This window comes from Delphinus delphis, chromosome 7 (genome assembly GCF_949987515.2).
Source record: "Delphinus delphis chromosome 7, mDelDel1.2, whole genome shotgun sequence".
NCBI lineage: Eukaryota > Metazoa > Chordata > Mammalia > Artiodactyla > Delphinidae > Delphinus > Delphinus delphis.
Genome location: NC_082689.1, coordinates 8844163 through 8865353, shown reverse-complemented (window position 1 = coordinate 8865353; position 21191 = coordinate 8844163). Strand labels below are relative to the sequence as shown.

Here is a 21191-nt window from a genome sequence, read left to right as displayed (position 1 = left end):
CACACATTTTTATCTTTGCTGCATGAAAATTGTCAGTTGGGGTATAATGGTATGTCCTTTTGTTCCCATGAATTGTCTTGCAGTGCTTAATAACGAATACATCTTCACTCCTCTACAGCTGGAGTCAGCATGGTGTTCATTTCCTTCCTGGAAATCTTTGAATTCATTTTGATTAAAAAAATTTTTAATCCTGAGTTGGAGGATTCAAAAAGCTTCTCCAATACCGAGGGCCTGACAGGTCCCTCTAAGAGTGACGCCGACCCTCCTATTTTCATTCAAAAACGCTTTGTCCCTAGAGCCTGTTGCCCGCAGCTGTGGTGCTTCCACGGCTGCTCTTTATTGTCATCAAGTATCTTCCCAGTCACTCCCCGCTCGTAGCTCAGTCCCCATCCCTGGACACCCCCCTACCCCAGGAGACCTCAGCAATGCCAGGACAGCATCGTCCACCGTTTACACAGGCAGTCCCGAGGGTCAGTCCGGGGGCTACGCCCTTATAAATAAAATCGGTTCATTCTCCAAACAAACCGTGAGGCGTACACTATCATTAGCCTCATTTACAGACGAGGAGACTGAGGTTCAGCAAGGTCGAGTCACGGGCCCACGTGTGCACCAGGAGCACAGCTGGACCTGGTCATCAAGCCGCGAGTCCAGGTTTGTACCTGCTGGGCCTGGCGCTCAGTGCACACCTGCACCACCTCACGGCATCCTCGCAAAGCCCCACGAGGCAGGGCCCGTGAGCACCTCCAATTCATGGGTGCGGAAACAGAGACACGAGAGGTTAAACAGCGCACCCAAGATGACCCAGTTATTAAGAAGCTGAGCTGCAGCGCAAACCACACCTGCCTGACTCCAGAGGCCCCAAGGTAACTGCTACCCTCACCGCCTTTTAATTTCCACGTGCTGCTCTCACAGTGTGACCTACTCCTCTTCACGCCTCCTGCCCCTGGGCGCCCCCAACCCCACAACCCCTGAAAGCTCCCCTCTCCCTCGAGCCCTCCCTCCACCCGCTGCACCCCCTGCCTCTCCACTGCCCAGTTCATCCCCAGCCCAGGTCAGTCCCCACCCCTGCTGCACTCCACCCCCAGGCCACTGAGCCAGCGGAAAACACTCCAAGAGACAAAGGGAGCCAATCAAAACAGTGGTCTTGGAGCACCAGCACCCCTTCCTGGTGCGAGATCAGACCCACCCCAGCCTCTCCCATATCTCCTTCAGCCCTCCCCAGGACCCCCACCATCCACGATGCCTTTGCCTCCAACGTCACAGAGAAAACCTGGCTCATCGAGCATGAACCTCAGACCCCTTGTCCTCACAACGGCATGGTCTGCACCCAACCAACTTCCGCAAAGTGTTTCTGTTGCTTAGAGAAACTCACCTCCCAACTCTAGCCCACCTCACCTGTCTCCGCGGGGAACCTGCCCCATCAAGTTGTCACCGCTGTTTATGAGGGGTGTCCGTAGGGCATAGAAAAATGTTAGGGGATGTTACAAGAACAAAACTTCATTCCCTGCTTATTGGCTTTGAAGGTAGACAATTACAAATTGGATGGATACCTGTTCTATAATCTAAGGTGACCAGAAACCTTAATTTATGTATGATATGATCTTTACAGAGATTTCTGTAAAGGAACATTAACTTCTGTTACCTAACACACATAGTGTTATACGAAGGGAAAGCTATTACGGAAGGAAAAGTTTTCAGTGTTCATTAAAATAATTGGATCTGCACCTCTTCTAAATGAAAAGAACATGGGTATGAATATTTATAAGATGAAAGCACAGAGGCCTCGGATTAAACAACATTCTCAAAGTTCTGAACTCAAGACAGTGTTAATCACAAGGACAGTCTCCACGTGGGGCCGAAGGTCTCCAGGTCCACGTCTTCCAGCCCAGATGCATCTGCAGCCTGGATCTCTTGCTTAGGCCCACCCTCCATCCTGGTCCAGGACTCCTCATCCCATTCCCTGATCCCATCACTTCCCAGCCTCCGGCAAGAAAAAAAAGCACACTCTGTTTGAGTCCAAACACTGCCTCTGATGGTCTCCTTCCAGGCCTCGGTTTCCTCATCTCTACTATGGGCACAGCTGTGCTGCAAGCACGGCCTACGGTCATCTTACTCTCATCTTACTCTCTTACTCTCTTCTCTGTCTAGAATTATCTGATCCTAAGGTCTGGGGAAACAGAGGCAGACAGAAGTCCAGGGTCAGACTCTCACCTTGTTCATTGGAAACAATGAAGAAAAAGCAGCCCTAATGTTATTCGGCTGTCCCCAGCCCGTCGCCTTCCCCTGCGCCTTCCCTTGCCTCTTCCCCCTTACCTGCTCCCCTCTACTCCTGCCTGCTGCAGGCCCCTGCTCTCGGCCCTCGGCCTGGCCCTCCTTCTCCCCCTCACCCAGCCAGGCTCCCAGCTCTCAGCAGCAGGCCCTCTCCTAACTTTGGAGCCTGCAAGGCCCACTGCCTCCACTGATCCCCTGGAGTCCCCTGCTCGCCCTCCCCCGCCAGTCCCCCTCCCCCCGCCAGTCCCCCTCGCCCCGCCAGTCCCCCTCTCCCTGCCCTCTTCCCTTGCTGCCTGGCCTCCCTCCCTGCTCCTCACTCCTCCTTTGTCCTGAATCCCTCTTCTGGCCCCCCTCTGGCCTCCAGCCATCTGGGCAACCTGCTCACCTGTCCCTACATCTTTCCCACCCAGTTACCTCCTCTCGTCATCTCTCCTCCTTTGGGCCATCGTGCAAACCATCCCAGAAGCCTGGTGCCCCTGCCAGCAGGCCCCTGGGCCTCTTGGAGCTTCGTGAGTTGGGCACCTCCTGGGCTCAGGGAGAGCCTGGTGGGCCCGCCAGTGCTCCAGGAAGCCCCCATCCCTACAGCCAGTTCTCATCCATCCATCTGGGGGTCTGACCTGTGTCACCTGGTGGCTGCCCCTCCTTGGGATCAGGCCACAGGGGGTAACACGCTCCTCTGTGTCCACTCTGGGGTCCCTCCAGGCTCTCCAAGCCATCATTGGAAAGGGGTGTCTGGACTTGATGGACGCAGGGCATCTTTCCCTGCAGGGTCCTTCCTTTCCAGGTGGCCAGGCACAGACAGCCTCATTCAGGAGGAGCAACTGCGCCTGGTGGCTGGTACGTACCCCACGCTCCAAACCAGGTGCTGGCTCCTGGGGGTCCCTTTGGCAGAGCAAAGGAGGCCTGAGTAGGGGAGGCTATGGCAGCAGGAGGAGGGGTGATGCCAGGCTCTAAGGTATTGGGGCACAAAAGCCTGCAGGAAGGGGGCAGTGGGGGGCAAGCCCCTCCTTACCAGAGCTTGGCTTCAGAAGTCCCTGACTTAGGTTTCTGAGGTCACACCTACAGCCACCCCAGAGGTCAGCCCTTCTCACCCCCACCCACTTTGGCTGCTCAGATTGTCCCCTGGGGCCAGGTGCTTTCCTTGTCCACCTTATAAGAGCTCCCTTTGGGAGCTAACAGCTCGATTGTCTCCATGGGGCACCGGCCCTCAAACTCATGCTGTTTGGGGGCCCCCTCCCTGCCCTGCTGTTTCTCCTTTGCACCCTTAACACAAAAGGCTGACTTAGGCCCTCCTCATACCACAGAACCTGGCGGCTTCCAACCCAGCTCTGGTTCTGCAATCACACGACCTCAGTTTGCACGAGGGCCAGGACCTCTCTGCCCCTCTCTCTGCAGCGGCAATGGAATGTGCTTGAATTGAACATTTATGGGTCCCCAGCCACACGCTCAATCCCTGGATCTGTTGGCTCTTTCTGCCCCAGAACCTCAGGGAGGTTAAGTCTGGAAGCCAAATGTGAGGTGACCAATGGCTGTTAACAGCGCAAATCTCTACTGAAAGCCTCCACCCTGAGCTCTTGGTGCCAGGGAAGAGCACACGGCTGGACGCAGCGGGAAAATCCAGCCTTGGCCGGTCCAAGGGTGGTGAGCAAAACCCTCAGATTCGCGTCGGTCCCTGGGCCCTACACCCCACCGTCAGGGGCCTGAGTCACTTCTTGGGCAAGAGGCAGCTTCCCCCCAGGAGACACTAGTTTGCTACCTGGGGGTTCGGGTGGCCAGCTGTCCTGGTGGCCCAGGGCTCTGGGGGTTCCTGGGACACTGGCCTTTGAGGGGATGAGCTGCCACAGCAGGTCAGTGAGGGAGCTTTGGGGACTGGCCCCTCTCACCAATCTGAGGGTTCCTTTCCCTGAGTCCATCTCCCGGGGAAGGACATCGTCTGTTGGGCTTTGGCCCAGGGTCTTTTCTTCCACTGACTGTGCCTGGGACGCCCTGATCCTCTTTGGCTCCCGAGATGCACATGGGTTCCTCCAACCTGGACACATGAGCACACACAGGGTCCTTCATGCAGAGTCACTGGGCCTCAGAGCAAACACCTGGGGGTGGCGTGAGTATTTTCCTCTCTCCCTCAGACACGGCTGGCAGGCACCCTGGTTTCAACACCACAGTGACCACATTTCCAAGAAGAGGCTCCCGGTGCCATGGTCAGACAAAGGGGCTGTGTTACCTCGGGCTGTGTTTGCTGCCAGCATGTGGGAACGTCTGGAACATATCAGACAAGGGGCTTCAGGTTACACGAAGCAGACCAGTCTCAGGAACTAGAGTGTGTGGTCTTGGGCCCAGCAGCCACCCCCGGCCCAGCCCAGCCTCTAGTCTGGACAAGGGGCCCAGGCAGTGAAAGACGACGGGATTCCACACGTCTGTTCATTTTCTCCATCAGGAATTCTTTCTTTCTGAACCGACTCCTGGTGGGGCCTCAAAGGAGTAACAGACCACCTTGCCATAGAGGGGGTTTGCCCAATTAATCTGCCCCAGGGTCCAGAATAATTGTGCTGTGTGTCGCCATCTTTCCTCAGACCTTCACAGGCTCACAACCAGAACTGTACACACCCACCCAGAGACACACAGGTATGTAGACATGTCCACACAAACAAATATACACCCAGAGACATGCCCTAACCTAGAAACACACACACTCACACACAAACTCATCCAAAGATACACGTAGACAGAGGCACAAACACACACACGCACACGTGCACACACACACCCAAGGACACCCACACGTGCTTATACTCCCACAGACACACACACAGACTCACTCACACCTAAAGACACAGGTACGTGTCAAATCACACAAATAATGTGTAAAGAGATCTAAAGTCAGAGAACTACCCATACTCACACACTCACTCAGCTATGCACTCCCAGACAGGCACAGCCCTGAACCACCACACATCCTCTGCAGCTCCATTACTTCATAGCTGGCTCATGACCTCCTCTCCCTCCCCAAGGCCACAGTCCAGGTTTCCTAATCCTTCCTTACCGAGAGTCCTGAGCAGAAGACAAGATGGCAGGTCATTCAAGAGAGACACTTGGAGGGGTCAGAGCCAGGATACAAGCTAACTTGGCCTGAGCCAGTGACAGTGACAGACGACAACATCACCTTCCTGTTATATAGCACAATCCTCATACTCTTGGCCTCCCACAGCCCAGGGTGAAACCCCAGACCTCCCCACCTCCCCAGGATGCAGTTGGAGAAGAATTTGAAAATATTCTTGCAGTAAATCCTAAGAGTTTTCATCATAAGGAAAAAATGTTTTTCTATTTCTTTAATTTTGTATTCATATGAGATGAAGGATGTTATAATAATTTATGATATTAAATGTGTTATGGTAATCATTTCATGATGTATGTCAGTCAAACCATTATGCTGTGCACCTTAAATTTATACAGTGCTGTATGTCAGTTGTATCTCAATAAAACTGGAAGGAAAAAAAGAAAATATTCTTGCAGCCTGCATTTGGAGAGTCATCAACCTAAAAGTTTCCCGAAGAGTCCCAAACTCAATAAAAACAACTAAAGAATGAATTTTATAGAGACTACTATATGAGAAATGAAAAACATACTGCTTATGAAAGTGAAACATTTAGTTAATTATGGTGTATCTTGCGTGAAAGAACTATATTAGATTTTTAACTCTGGAATACTACGTAAGTTAGAATATAACTTTAAGAAAATAAATTTGCCCTGTGTCATTCCAAAAAATATTGCGTGGCAAAAGCCTCATCTAGGAGAAAGTTAATGCTAATTTCTCAAAATCTATAAACTATGCAGCACAGATGATGTCGGAGTTACCAAATAGAAGAGAGAAAGTTGGGACTTCCCTTGTGGTCCAGTGGTTCGGACTCCGTGCTTCCACTGCAGGGGGCATGGGTTCGATCGCTGGTCAGGGAATTAAGATCCCACATGCCGTGACATGGCCCACCCCCGCAAAAAAAAAGAATAGAGAAAATTTACCAAGGAGAGCAAGCTGTTTGAATCCTTTAAACTTTGGTTAAAGTTGTTCTCATACTAATAATTGGGGCGTGGAGTGGGATGGTTAAATGTCACATAAAAAAGCTGGCCAGGCAAGGACTTCCCGAAATGCCACTTGAGGAGGTGAAACTGTCAGGACGGGCTTCATATGGAATCAATTTTCTTTACAAAAGACCGTGTTATGTCATTTGCTCCTGAAATGCATAAGAAGTATCAATACAATCAAATTTCTCTTTCTGCAACCAGATGACCGGAAAATGGTTGTGCCAGCCTTGCATACCCTGGTCTTCTGCCCTGTTTTTCTGTGGCCAAAAAAACAAAAACAAAAAACAGTTTTAACAAATACTTTTTATATGGCTTTGAGAAATAGTTGGTCTTTCCCGATAGCATCTCAGTTGAAAGAAAACCTAGGGAGCTCGACGGGTGCTGGGGACACTTGAATCAGGAGGAAGGTAAACGAAGACTCCAGGTCCCCTTTTGGCTGGATTCTACCAGCTCTGGAAAATGAAAAACTCTCCAGGAACCCCAAGCAGCAGGCGAAGGGCAGGGCTTGGACCAGACTCCCAGAGCCCTGGGCTTTTGCATCCAGCCACCCCCCCCCCACCCAGCCCCCCCCAGCACTGCGGCAGCCTTAAGCCTCCCTTGAGTCCCATCACCTCTTTTTCACTTTCCCCTGGGCAACTGAAGGATACCATGTTGGATGGGAGGAAATAAGTCCCCTAGGGCCAGTCATTTGTTGGCGAGAACATTGATGCTCATTGTGTCTCTTCCAGGTCTCAGTAAACAGCTCCCAGGTAAAGTAGGAGGGCTTGGCCTTTCTTAAGAGCTAATTAAACTGCCCCCAAGTAGCACCTGGGGAGGAAAGTCAGCTATGGCATGGCTCCCACCTCCCCATCTCGGGGTGGGAAGCATGATACACGAGGGTCTCTTAGAGGACAGGCCAAGCTTTCGAGACGGAGAGCCATGGGGACTGGCCCACCACGGCACCTCTCCCGCACCTTCTTCCCCAGACTTCTCATTGTCCTGCAGCCCCAGGGCTGGGCTGGGCTGAGCCTATGAGAACCCAGTGCTTACCTTTGCCCCTGGGGGAAAGGGGGACCGGGCAGCTCTAGGGGACAAGGCTCCTTTTCCACGGCTCCAAGGAGCTGAGCCATGGGTTTCCTCACTTGGGTGGACATTGCAAGCTCTGTCCTTGTTCAGCCCTGTCTGAGATGCCTGGGGGGAGCCCGGAGGTATCATGGGTCAAGGAGAGAAAGGAGGGTTCTCAGGGGTGGGGTGATTTGGAGCCTGGGAATGACGTGACCCAGACGTTTCCCAGAGAAGTTTCCAATCCAAAAAGGGCAGGGGTGGTCTGAGGTGTTTTTCATAGAAGCAGTCCACGTCTGTCGTCCTGAGAAGACTGTATCCTTCCAGCTGCCCAGCCCCCAGGGCTGCAGAGGTCTGGGCCTCATACCACTGGCTCCGTAGAGATTCACAGAGGTATCTTCTAGGATACCTGAACAGGAGGCCAGGTGGACCCGTGACCCCCAAAGTAGAGGTGTCTGTGGGTCTCTGGCAATGACAGGGGCCAAATGTATCGACTCACCACATTAACAAGAGGGAGGGACCAGGGTGCAGGCCAGTGAGTGGTCTGAAGTGAAAAAAGAGGACCCCATATCTGATTTGGAGAACAGCTCTGTGTGTGTGTGTGTAAAGAGAGAGAATGGACAGGAGGCCTTTGGGGGTCAGGAGTCAGGTGAAGGAGTGTGTGTGGAAGTTTCACATGGCCTGGCCCTGGGCACGGTGCCCAGGGCAGAACCTTGTTCTGAAAGTGGGGTCGGTGCCACGATTCCTTCCCCAGCAATGAGGCTGCCCACTCACTGAAGAGACACTAGGCCCTTGCGCGGTAGGGGAGGGTTTGGGGAGGGGCTACCACTCCCCCCTCCCCAGTCACCTCCATCCCAGCAGGCCTAGGGCCAAAGTGTCCTGCTGGGCCCTGAAGAGAGCCAGTCCCCCCATCCTCAGTCTGGGGGGCACCCCCGCTGTCCTGCCATGCCAGGCCTAGGGGGTGCAAATGGCCTGAGAAAGCCAGGGCCCTGGGGAGCAGGTTCTTACCTGGCTCTTTGGCCTGTGCCTGGACCAGGGCCCAGCAGAGACTCTGCTTGGGGTAGGACCTAGCCCTGGAGGAGAGGAAGTGAGAGAGGAAGTGGGTAACTACGCAGGAAGGGGCTTATGGAGGGCTCCTCAAACTCCGCCCCTGTCCCCACTTGCCCTTGGCATTCAAATTCGGAGCTCAGGGTTACGGTTTCATGGTACTGCATTCACTTCGTAATCATTTGCAAACTTGAGGCCATCAGCAGGCGGCATCCCAGCTCCCTCGGCCGTGAACCCTGGAGAAGAGGCACCAGTCGGATGGTCTGTCTTCACAGCAAGAGATCTCACCTCACAGGAAGGCGGTTATCAAGACTGAGAAGTCTACAGGGGCCAAAAGAAAGCATAATTCTGGACGCTGACCACAGCACATTGTGCCCCCCTGGAGGGGGCAGGGAGCCTGGGCTGTGTTTCTGGGCTCTCAGGGGTCACCCCTACTCACGCCCCGCCAGCACGCCAGGGCTCACCTTCCTAGGGGGACATGCCACCGCCTTTTGGCTGCCCCAGCTCGAGCTGTCTGGCCCAGCTGGGGAGACAGAAGAATATAAAAGTGGGTGCTCCCATTTCTGCCGGTCCAGCCTTTCCTTGCTTCTGTCCTGGATGGGAAACAGGAGGAGCCCTGGCTGCACTGGGGCCCGCAAGAAGGGAGTTAAGGACGGTGTGGAGGCCCTGAGGCTCAAGAACCTCCAGGGTCAGAGGCGGCCTGCGTCCCGCCCCCCCCCCCCCCCCCCCCCCCCCCCGTCGCCCAGCCTTCACCTCCAGCCAGAGTGCTCTCTCCCAGGTGGCTGAGAGCTCACTGTGGAGAGGGGGGCCTCCGGGAGTGCTGGAGGGCCCGCCAGGCTGCCTCAGAGCTGCCCACCATGGACTGCCCTGCGCCCCCGATCCACGAAGCTCTGAGAGGTCTGGAGGCCCGCTGGCAGGGGCATCAGGCCCCTAGAACAGTTTGCAAAATGACCCGAAGGTGGGGAGATAGCGGGAGGAGGTGACTGGGCGGGGAAGTTGTAGGGACGGGTGAGCAGTCTGCCTGGGTGGCTGGAGGCCAGGCGGCGAGGGAAGAGGGCGGGGGGAGGGGGACTGGTGGGGGATGGGGAGCCGGGGACTCCAAGGGGCCTGTGGAGGCAGTAGGCCTCACGGGCTCCAAAGGGAAGTGGGGGGCTGCTGCGGCAGGTAGGGGTAGAGGGGAGCAGGTAAGGGGGAAGAGGCAAGGGGAGGGGGAGGGGGAGGGGAGGGCAGCAGGCTGGGGGCAGCAGAATAACAGCAGGGCTGCTTTTTCTTCATTGTTGCCAATGAACAGGACAAGAGCTGGACCCTGGGGTTCCGGAATCCGAGTTCCGTCTGCCCTGTGGATTTGTCCCTGTGACCTCGGAAGCAGAGAATTCTAGAGGGAGAGAATGAAAAGTCCCGCCTGCAGCACAGCTGTGCCCACTGTAGAGATGAGGAGACCAAGGTCTATATGGGGACCATCAGAGGCAGTGCCTGGGCCACAGCTGGATATGTTTGTCCCAGGGCAAGGCCCCTTTCCAACCTGAGCCAGCACAGGCTAGGCCCATCTGGGGGTTCATGAGACAGACTCCTGGCTCCCCCATCCTTGGAGAGAGCCTGAGAGCCTGGCTGGCTGGTGCTCTGGAGTGGCCCCTCTCTCCCAGGCGTATCCTCCCTCTCCCAGGAGCCCCTCCATGGCAGGCTCAAGAGGCTTCGATGCCTGGGAGATGTGTGGGCTGAGGAATTTCCTAGAGCAAACAGGGATCCCCATGTTTGTCTCTGAGCGTCCCTGACCCAGTGGGGCCCAGGCAGCAAAAGCAGCCATGGAGGGTCGGTCAAAAAGCAAGAGCCTGGAGCGGGGAGAGTCCCCTTGGAGTCTGTGCTGGGACGTGGTGAGCCAGGCACTGCCCCCATTCTCCCTGGCTTCCTACGCCAGGCCCAGGAGTCAGGACCAGTGAGAACAGTCAGGTAAGAAATCTCTCCATGGAGACTTCCACCTGTCATTCATCACTCACGCAGTAACGTCCCCGTGCTCTCTGGATCCCAGGAAGGACCTCAGAGAGATTTCCCAGGACAGTGATGGAAATTACCTAAGACTGGACATTGGACTGGGGCAAACCTGCTCCCGCCCACGTGTGACTGACTGATTTTTCCTGGAACTTCCGTGAGCTTCACAACAGAGACCAAGGAACCTGGGTTTCTGGGGACTTGCTGGACTCACCTTGCAAGTCCACTTGACCCTCATGCCTTCTCCTCTAGATGTTTCACTGTCTCCAAGCAAATGCCCAAGAAATCCTGAACCCCATCAAGCCACTCCCCATGTCATATCCTACTGCACCCCCCTCCCTTGTCTCCACTTCATCTCTAAGCTCCCTTCCAATGATTCTCCAGGCCTGGGGCCACCATGCATCACTCTACCAAGTTCTTCACTGTCCTCCACTCCCCTCCGGTCCTCACTTGCTCTAATTACAATGACTCCTTGCAAACACCCCAAGATGCTGGCAGGTTCTTGGGAAGGGCTCCTGTGCCTGCTTCCCACTGTGAGGGAGCCACGGGGAGAGTATGACAGGGCCGCAGACAGGATGTGGGGATCAGAAAGTGAGGGTGGCGATGCTGCTCCTCCTGCCACACTGGAGACCGGGGCGGTGTGCCAAACCTCCCAGAGACCCCCGTGGCTCAGCCCGGAGTGGAAGCACTGATCTGACTCTTGCACATCCCGGGGTGGTGCGAAACCCCGAGTCAGCCCCGAAGGTTCTAAACCAGGGGCCACAGAATGATTCACTGAGCCTGGGAGGGGGCAGGAAGCAGGCGTGCATCTCAGCAGGGAGAGATGTGGGCGGGTTAGCACATCTGTGAGAGCTCATGGCCCAGCCGTGTCCAGGGCTCCTGGGGGATGTTGGTCAGCGTGGCGCAGAGAAGCCCGAGGACCGGATGCTGACCCCGCCCCCCACTCCCCGTAGCCACGCCCCCACACTCGTGAGATCTGGGGAAAGAGGAGGAGAATCCTGAGTTAACCAAGACGAGGGGCCCTTGAAACAGAAATCAAGTCCTGGAAGAAAGGAAGAAGCTCTGGCTTCTTCCTTTCTTCACGTAAACACATGTGAGTTTACGAACTGAGATGGGAACCGGCCCCATCAGCGTGGAGGCTGGGATCCCAGGGCAAACCCCACAGGTTTGGAAGAAAGCTCACGGAGGGAACTGGAGGGGACTTGGATTCCAGGAACCATTGCTGATTGGTTCAGAGGGAAAGTTCCGCGGTGAGATGACTGACAGCACGCGAGCGAATTCTCAGAGTGAAAATGAGAATGCAGTGCCTGCGTGTGGGAGCCCCCGGGAGTGACTCAGCACTGATGTGGCACGCCACATTCTGCTTTAGCCGGAGGTTAAGACCCTGGTTCAGGAGTGGGAAGAACACAACTGAAAGCTCTGTCGCAAATTGGCATGGAGCTCGTTATCACGACTCCCCAGACACAGACCACTGTCCCAAAGACGACAAAGCAGGACCACTGCCCATGCTCACGACAAGGAATCCTTCCCGAAGCCCTGCACGTGACAGACACCATTCTCGGCCCTGCAGATGCGACGATGAAGTCAGACACGTCGTCCCCGCAGGCACTGACTCTCTGAACACATAACGGTGCCCCCGTATCCGTCCCCCAGGTATTCTCACTGCGCTATTCTCACTGCGCCGTTGGGACTTCCTTCCTCCCCCCTACCCAGCCCCTTCCCCCCCAACCCCGCAACCCCCGTTCCCAGCCACTCAGCCTCCAAGTGGAAGGGGGTGTGCCTGCTGGCCCAGGCCTGGGGCTCTCCTTTGTGATAACGATTCTTGCTCATGGGCAAAGCAGAGAAAACCCTAAAGAAGACCGGAGGCTCAGGTGATCTCTGCAAAGGACAGTGGAGCTGGGAGAGGGGACCCCTACTGACCAGCCTGGGCGGGGAGGTGGGCTTGGGTGGTTGGGATTTAAGAGAGAAAGAGGCGGAAAGAGAGGGAGTTGATTCTGGGAGGCAGCTGCCTTCTTTAAGAAGTATATTTCGAGGGTGAGTGCTGGGGCGAGGTTTTCACTTACTTACGGAGCATTAAGCATGTACTCCCAGAACTTCCCTGGTGGCGCAATGGTTAAGAATTCGTCTGCCGGGCTTCCCTGGTGGCGCAGTGGTTGGGAGTCTGCCTGCCGATGCAGGAGACACGGATTCGGACCCCGGTCTGGGAGGATCCCACATGCCGCGGAGCAACTAAGCCCGTGAGCCACAACTACTGAGCTCTGCGCGTCTGGAGCCTGTGCTCCACAACGGGAGAGGCCGCTACAGTGAGAGGCCCGCGCACCGCGATGACGAGTGGCCCCCGCTTGCCACAACTAGAGAAAGCCCTCGCACAGAAACGAAGACCCAACACAGCCAAAAATAAATTTAAAAAAAAAAGAATAAAGAAAAAAAGAATCCGTCTGCCAATGCAGGGGGCGTGGGTTCGATCCCTGATCCGGGAAGATCCCACATGCAGCAGAGCAACTAAGCCCATGCACCACAACTACCAAGCCTGGGCTCTAGAGCCCGCGAGCCACAACTACTGAGCCTATGTGCCACGACTATTGAAGCCCACGCACCTAAAGCCCAAGTTCTGCAACAAGAGAAACCACTGCAATGAAAAGCCCGCGCACCGCAGCGAAGAGGAGCCCCTGGTCGATGCAACTAGAGAAAACCCGCGCGCAGCAACGAAGACCCAACGCAACCAAATAAATAAAAGAATGTACTCCCAGACATATGACTCAGTTTTCTCCTTAAAACAATGACGTGAAAAGAAAAAGAAAGAAAAGGAGGAAAGGCTTACTGAATGCAATGCATGCCCTCATTTGGGTCCTCACCTGATTCCAACAAACCACCTGTAAAAAGACACTTTTGAGACAACTGGGGAAATCTGAGTATAGATTGGATGACAGATGATCTTAAAGACTGACTTTTAAATTTTTTTAGCTAAGATGATAAGTGGTGGTTGCATCAAAAAGTGTCCTCGAGATTTGTGGTTGCCAAGGCAGGGGGTGGGCGGGGGAAACGGATGGACTGGGAGTTTGGGGTTAGTAGATGCAAACGATTACATTTAGAACAGATAAACAACAAGGTCATACTGTACAGCACAGGGAACTATAACCAATCTCCTGGGGGTAAACCATAATCGAAAAGAATACTTAAAAAAAACAAGTATATCCGTGTATAACTGAGTCACTGTGCTCTACAGCAGAAATTAGTACAGCATTGTAAATCAACTATACTTCAATTAAAAAAATAAACGTGTCCTCTACAGAATGATGCACCCTGATGTGTTAGGCTGAGATGTCATGAGTCAGTGGGAGTGGGTGGGGGAAGGAATCCATCTGAGAAGGTTGGCGGAAATTAATCGTTGTGGTGGCTGGGCGGGCAGTCCCAGTGGGGCCGACTGTGTTCCTGCTGGAGCTGGGCCGACTTTCTGCCCTGGCAGTTTCAGAAGCGAGCAGGACTGGCCCACTGAACTCTTGGGGACCTCTGGGGCCTACCAGGGCCATAGCAGGTGTGTATCCAGTGTGGTTCTTTAGGGCTCTACTGGGGTTCTTTGAGACACTGCCCCAAGCTGGAGATCAGAACATCTGAGTCACATCATATTCTGGTGAACCCCAAAAAGTAGATAAGAATTGTCATAGGTTCATGCTGAACCTTGGTCAACCTAACCCATTGTCAACTTCCCCATGTTTGACTTGGGTGTATTCAACTTTCCAACAGCCCCATCACCTTTGGCCACAGTCCAGACCCTCCACCCCTTTCACACACCCAGCCCAGAGAGATCTATTGGCCGTCAAATCGACATTTTGAACTACCTACTATAGCACCTGCCTGGAAGCCCACAGCTGTTCGTGCATCTGCCTCTCTTGGTCTGTATCACCCTAGTTTTGCTACTCATGGGCCTTTTACTGAGGTTAGTCCTTATAGTTTATGACTGTGAATAGAAAATGGAAGTGCTGATACTAGTGATAGGAAATGACCTTAATACAGGTGAGACAAAGATGGAGATCCTGAGATGTGCTGAAGTAGCCAAGCTCGGCCTCGGTCAGCTGCACCTTGGATGTAAGCTGGCCACACCTGCTGCAATGTGAAGGGCAAGAATGCAGTCAAAGGGTACGTGCACAGTCATGGTCATAGGAGATTGCATTTACACTGCAAGGTGTAATGAGAGGTTTGGTTGTATTTGCAGCTCGGGGGGAATAGGACCCATGCCACACTCCCTGCCCCTTTCTCACTAGCTCTGAGTCTGTTGCTGGACCTGATGACTTCAGTTCTGTCTTTTAAGGACCACTGTGTTCATCTTCAAATAGTCTCCCCAAGTCTATCACAGCCTGCACACGGCTACCAGTGAGGGCTTCCTAAAACACAGACCAGGCCCTGGTCCTGCCCAGGTGGAGTCTCTGGATCCCAGCTCTCCAGCCCAGGGACTGCCCGCTAAACTGCCCATCAGGCCCTGCTAGCCATGCTTCCTCCAGGCCAAGACCCACCTGGCACTGGTGGCCTTCCAGCTGCTCTCACCCGGCTCCATTAGACATGGTGGGGCCCCTGGACCTGGTTCTCTCCAAAATGTCTCGGGCTCTGCAGCTTCTTCCTTCCCTTTGTGAAGTGAAGCACATCCCCTCACAGCTGGTCTGCTGTCACCTCCACACAAGCCTTTGATAACAGCTGCTTAACCAAAGGTTTTTCATGTCACCACTGAAAGGGCACCATGGATGAGCGAAAGCATCAAGTCTCCATCCCTGACTGGTTCCTTCTGTGTGCCTTTCACCCCCACCTTCTTCCCTGGCTCCAGGCCCCTCGGTGACTCTCCTCTCTGCTCCTGCCTAATCACACTGACCTGCGCCAGCGGACAGGTTACAAAGCCCTTGCTTTTGTTTATGCTTATTGCAAAATAAAAAACAAAAAAAAACTGAGGCCAGAGATCGGGAGGCACCATGAAGTGTCTGTTTTATAATTTTCATTTCTCACTTCAGGCCATATATATTCTTTCCATGCTAGTACACAGTCTTCATAAATATAAATATATATATATATTTTAAACAATATTACTGACTATATTCCCCATGCTGTACATTTCATTTTCATGACTCATTTTTTTTTTTTTTTTTTTTTTTTTGTGGTGCACGGGCCTCTCACTGCTGTGGCCTCTCCCGTTGCGGAGCACAGGCCCCGGATGCGCAGGTTCAGCGGCCATGGCTCACAGGCCTAGCCGCTCCGCGGCATGTGGGATCTTCCCCTGCATCGGCAGGCGGACTCTCAACCACTGCACCACCAGGGAAGCCCCCATGACTCATTTATTTTGTGGGAAGTTTATACTTCTTAATCTTCCTCACCTATTTCACTCATCCCCCTCCACCGCCCTCCCCTCTGGCAATGACCTGTTTGTTCTCTGTATCTATGAGGCTGTTCCTATTTTGCTATGTTTGTTCACTTGTTTTGTTTTTTAAATTCCACATGTAAGTGAAATCACACAGTATTTGACTTCGTCTGACTTATTTCACTTAGCATAATACCCTCTAGGTCTACCCATGTTGTCTCAAATGGCAAGATTTCATTCTTTTTTATGGCTGAGTAGTATATATATATATATATATTCCATTGTAATATATATAACGTAATATATATATAGGCCACATCTTCTTTATCCATTCATCTATCGATGAACACTTAGGTTGCTTCCGTATCTTGACTATTGTAAGTAATGCTGCAATGACCATGGTTGGGGGGTGCAATGTATCTTTTAGAATTAGTGTTTTTATTTTCTTAGGAAAAATACCCAGAAGTGAAATTGCTGGATCACATGGTAGTTATATTTTTAATTTTTTGAGGAACCTCCATGGTGTTCTCCACAGTGGCTGTACCAATTTGCATTCCCTCTAAGAGTGCACAAGTGTCCCCTTTTCTCCACATCCTCACCAACACTTGTTCTTTGTTGTCTTTTTGATGTTAGCCATTCTGCCAGATGGGAGGTGATATCTCATTGTGGTGTTGATTTGCATCTCCCTGATGATTAGTGACGTTGAGCATCTCTACATGTGTCTGTTGACCATCTGCATGTCTTCTTTGGAAAAATGTCTATTCAGTTTGTCTGTCTATTTTTGTTTGTTTGTTTGTTTGTTTTGGCTGCACCAGGTCTTAGCTGTGGCACGCGGGATCTTCATTGCAGCATGCGGGATCTTTAGTTGTGGCGTGTGGGAACTTAGTTGTGGCATGCATGTGGGATCTAGTTCCCTGACCAGGGATCGAACCCGGGCCCCCTGCATTGGGAGCACAGAGTCTTATCCACTGGACCACCAGGGAAATCCCTCTGCCCATTTTTTAATCAGGTTGTTTGGGGTTTTTTGATGAGCTGTATGAGTTCTTTGTATATTTTGGATATTGACCCTTATCAGATATATCATTTGTAAATATCTTCTCCCATTCAGTGGGCAGCTACTGATAGTTTCCTTTGCTGTGCAAGAGCTTTTTAGTTTGATATAATCCCATTTTATTTCTTCTTTTGTTTTCCTTACCTGAGGAAACACATCCAAAAAATTATTGCTAAGACCAATGTCAAAGCGTGTACTGCTTATATTTTCTTCCAGTTTTATGGTTTCAGGTCTTACACATAAGTCTTTATTCCATTTTGAGTTTATTTTTGTATATGATATTAGAAAGTAGTTTATTTGATTCTTTTGAATATATCAATAACTATCCAGTTTTCCCAACACCATTTATTGAAGAGGCTGTCTTTTCCCCATTGTATTTCTCCATTGCCTCCTTTGTTGTACATTAACTGAACATAGAAGTGTGGGTTCATTTCTGGTCTCTATTCTGTCCCAATGATCTATGTATCTGTTTTTGTGCCAGTACTACATTGTTTTGATGACTGTAGCTTTGTAATATAATTTGAAATCAGGGAGCATAATACCTCCAGGTTTGTCCTTCTTTCTCAAGATTGTTTTGGCTATTCAGGGTCTTTTGTGTCTCCATACAAATTTTAGAATTTTTTATTCTAGTTCTGTGAAAAATGCCACTAGTATTTTGATAGGGATTACATTGAATCTCTAGATTGCCTTGTGTAATATGGTCATTTTAACAATATTTATTCTTTTGATCTGTGAGCACAGTGTATCTTTCCATTTGTTTGTGTCATCTTCAATATCTTTCATTAAGCTCTTATAGTTTTCCAAGTAAAGGTCTTTTACCTCCTTGGTTAGATTTATTCCTAGGTATTTTATTCTTATTGATGCAATTGCAAATTAGATTGTTTCCTTAATTTCTTTTTCTGATAGTTTGTTGTTCATGTATAGCAATGCAACAGATTTCTGTATATTAATTTCGTACCCTGCAACTTTACTGAATTCATTTATTAGTTCCTTTTTTAATAAATGTATTTTATCTATTTATTTTTGGCTGCGTTGGGTTTTCTTTGCTGTGTGTGGGCTTTTCTCTAGTTGCAGCGAGCAGGGGCTGCTCTTCATTGTGGTGCATGGGCTTGTCACTGCAGTGGTTTCTTTTGTTGCAGAGCACAGGCTCTAGGTGCACGGGCTTCAGTGGTTATGCCATGTGGGCTCAGTAGTTGTAGCCCACAGGCTCTAGAGCACAGGCTCAGTAGTTGTGGTGCACAGGCTTAGTTGCTCCGCGACATGTGTTCTCTCTCTTTTCTCCTTCTGGGACACCTATATTGTGAATGTTAGTATGCCTGATGTTGTCCTAGAGGTCTCTTACACTGTCCTCATTTTTTTTAATTCTTTTTTCTTTTTTCCGTTCAGCTTGGGTGACGTTCACTACTCTGTCTTCCAGTTCACAGATCCATTCCAATGTATCATCTAATCTACTCCTGATTCCTTCTAGTGTTTGTTGTTGTTGTTTTCAGTTTTTGTATTCAGCTCTGTTTGATTCTTCTTCATTAAACTTCTCACTATGCTCATCCATTCTTCTGAGCTCATTGAGCACCTTTATGATCATTACCTTGAATTCTTTATTGGGTAGATTGCTTATCCTCACTCTTCTTAGTTCTTCTTCTGGGTTTTATCTTGTTCCTTCATTTGGAACATATTCCTCTGTCACCTCATTTGACCTAATTTCCTGTTTTTATTTTTATGTATTAGGTAGGTCGGTTATGTTTCCCAATGTTGGAGAAGTGGCCTTATGTAGGAGTCATCTTTTGAGGCCTAGCAGCACACTGCCCTCTGGTCAGCAGAGTTATATGCGCTAGTGGTGTCCCCTATGTGGGCTGTATGGGCCCTTCTGTTGTGGCAGGGCTGACTACTGTGGGCCTGGTGGCAGGTGGGGCTGGTCCCAAGCCCAGTTGGCTGCCAGGCCCTACCTCATGTGGCAGTTGCTGGTGGGCTGCTAGGCTGAGTTCTGGTGCAGCTGGTTGTGGGGCCTGGAGGATCCCAGGGCTGGTGCTGGCCTGCTGGTGGGCAACGCCAGGTCCTGGGGAGGCTGGTTAAGGGGCTGGTGGGTCCACAGCTGGTACAGTCCTGCTGGTGGGTGAGGCTGGATCTCCAGGAGGCTGGCTGACTGGACATGGGGGTTCCCAGGACTGGTGCCAACTGGCTGGTGGGCAGGGAAGCCCCCTGTGGTAATAGGCTAAAGGGAGGACTCCAAAATGGCCCTTTGCACTAGCATCCTCATGGTAGATTGAGCTCCCCAAAATGGCCCTTGCCAGCATCTATGTCCCTAGGGGGAGTCCCAGTCCCAGTTGCCTCCTGCTTCACCAAGATCAATAAGTGAGTGTGACTCAGGCTCCTTTCAAACTACTCCCTCTGCTGGGTCTCAGAGCATGTGGGATTTTGTGTGCACCCCTTAAGAGCAGAGTCTCTGTTTTCCACGGCCTCCCAGCTCTCCCATACACAAGCCCTGCTGGCCTTCAATCCAGTCATTCTTGGGACTCATCTTCCCAATTCAGGACCCCTGGGCTGAGGAGGCTGATGTGGGGCTTGAATGCCTCACTCCTTGAGAAGAACCTCTGCAATTGTAATTATCCTCCTGTTTGTGGGTCACCTATCTGGGGGTGTGGGTCTTGACTATACAATGTCTCTGCTCCGCCTACCTACCTTGTTGTGGTTCCTTCTTTATACCTTTGGTTGTGAAAAATCTTTTCTGCTAGTCTTCAGGTCATTCTCATTGATACTTGCTCTGTAAATAGTGGTAATTTTTGTGTGTCTGTGGGAGGAAGTGAGCTCAGGGTCTTCCTGCTCCACCATTTTGGCCACTCCCTCCATAATTATTATTTTTTCTTTTTTTGGCCACTCCACGTGGCATGCAGGATCTTAGTTCCCTCACCAGGGATCAAACCCATGCCCCCTGCAGTGGAAGCACCGAGTCCTAACCACTGGACTGCCAGGGAATTCCCAATAATTATAATTTTTAAACCACAAATTCTATTAAGTGGGTATACCAGCATTTATTTAACCATTCTCCAATTGTGGATCATTTGGGCAGTTTTTCCTTCTTTGGGGATTATTGTTTTAAAATATATCCCAAGGGGAATCATGGTGTCAAAGGGCAGTAATGTTTTATGGCCCTTGCTATATATTTTTAGATACCCCTTTCTAAAGGGGAAGGGGGAGGAGGCTGGTATCAATCCCCCCTGCCTGGATCAGTGGTTCTCAAAGTGTGGTCCAGGCACCCCTTGGGGAGAGGGTTCCTGGGACACTTTTAGGGAACCCACAAAGTCAAAACCATTTTTATAATATTACTAAGATGTTATTAGCCTTTTCCACACACTTCCTCTCATGAGTGTACAGTGGGCTTTTCCAGAGGCTGCAAGATGTGTGATATCACAACAGACTGAATGCAGAAGCAGAAAGGAAAAGTCAACCATCTTTTATTAAGTCAGATATCAGAGAGATTTAGGAACGTGTAAAAATAATACCTCTCGGGCTTCCCTGGTGGCGCAGTGGTTGAGAGTCCGCCTGCCAATGCAGGGGACACGGGTTCGAGCCCTGGTCTGGGAAGATCCCACATGCCTCAGAGCAACTGGGCCCGTGAGCCACAACTACTGAGCCTGCGCATCTGGAGCCTGTGCTCCGCAACAGGAGAAGCCGCGACAGTGAGAGGCCCGTGCACCCCGATGAAGAGTGGCCCCCGCTTGCCGCAACTAGAGAAAGCCCTCACACAGAAACGAAGACCCAACGCAGCCAAAAAAATAAATAAATAAATAAATAAATTTAAAAAATAAAAAATAAAAAAATAAAAATAATACCTCTCTTCTCACTAATTATTTTGTTTTGGAAAATAAAATTATTTTTCATAAAAATGTTCTGTAAATATTTAAAATTTTTGTTTTAATTTCTAACATCAAAAATACTGATAGACATAATCTACATAAATAAAAGCTTTGGGGGGTCCTTAATACTTTTTAATAATGTGAAGTTTTCCTAAGATCATAATTTGAGAACCGCTGACCTGGACATGATATGGCAGAGTGCAGGGTCAGCTGAGTGGGGCTCATTTCAACCAACACCTACTAGCCTGTATCCCAGCAAGGCACCTGGGACGACATGCAAAGAGATGCTACATTTTTTTCTTTTTATCTCTTCTTCCCCACTTTTATTTCTTCTGCTCTTCCCTTTCCCTCTTCTCAGTTTTCCTCTTGTTTTTCTCCTTTCCCCTCCCCCAGCCTCAATTCTCATAACAAAAGTCACACAGATAACAACACCTTCCCTTTTTCATATGAACTGAAATTTTTTCTTACATCTAAATAAAGATTTAGTGACATTTGAAATAGGCTTTTCGTTATTACTCATCCCATT

At 51.0% G+C, this 21191-nt stretch overlaps 1 long non-coding RNA gene across 1 annotated transcript; it reads right to left on the bottom strand.

The window, feature by feature from the left end:
* Positions 1-8727: 8727 nt before the first annotated feature.
* LOC132427958 (uncharacterized) lies at positions 8728-13305 on the bottom strand. Its single transcript, XR_009520041.1, has 3 exons — positions 13244-13305; positions 8901-8959; positions 8728-8757 (listed from the first exon to the last, which is right to left on the bottom strand). It is a non-coding gene; the product is annotated as an uncharacterized lncRNA (long non-coding RNA).
* Positions 13306-21191: the final 7886 nt, after the last annotated feature.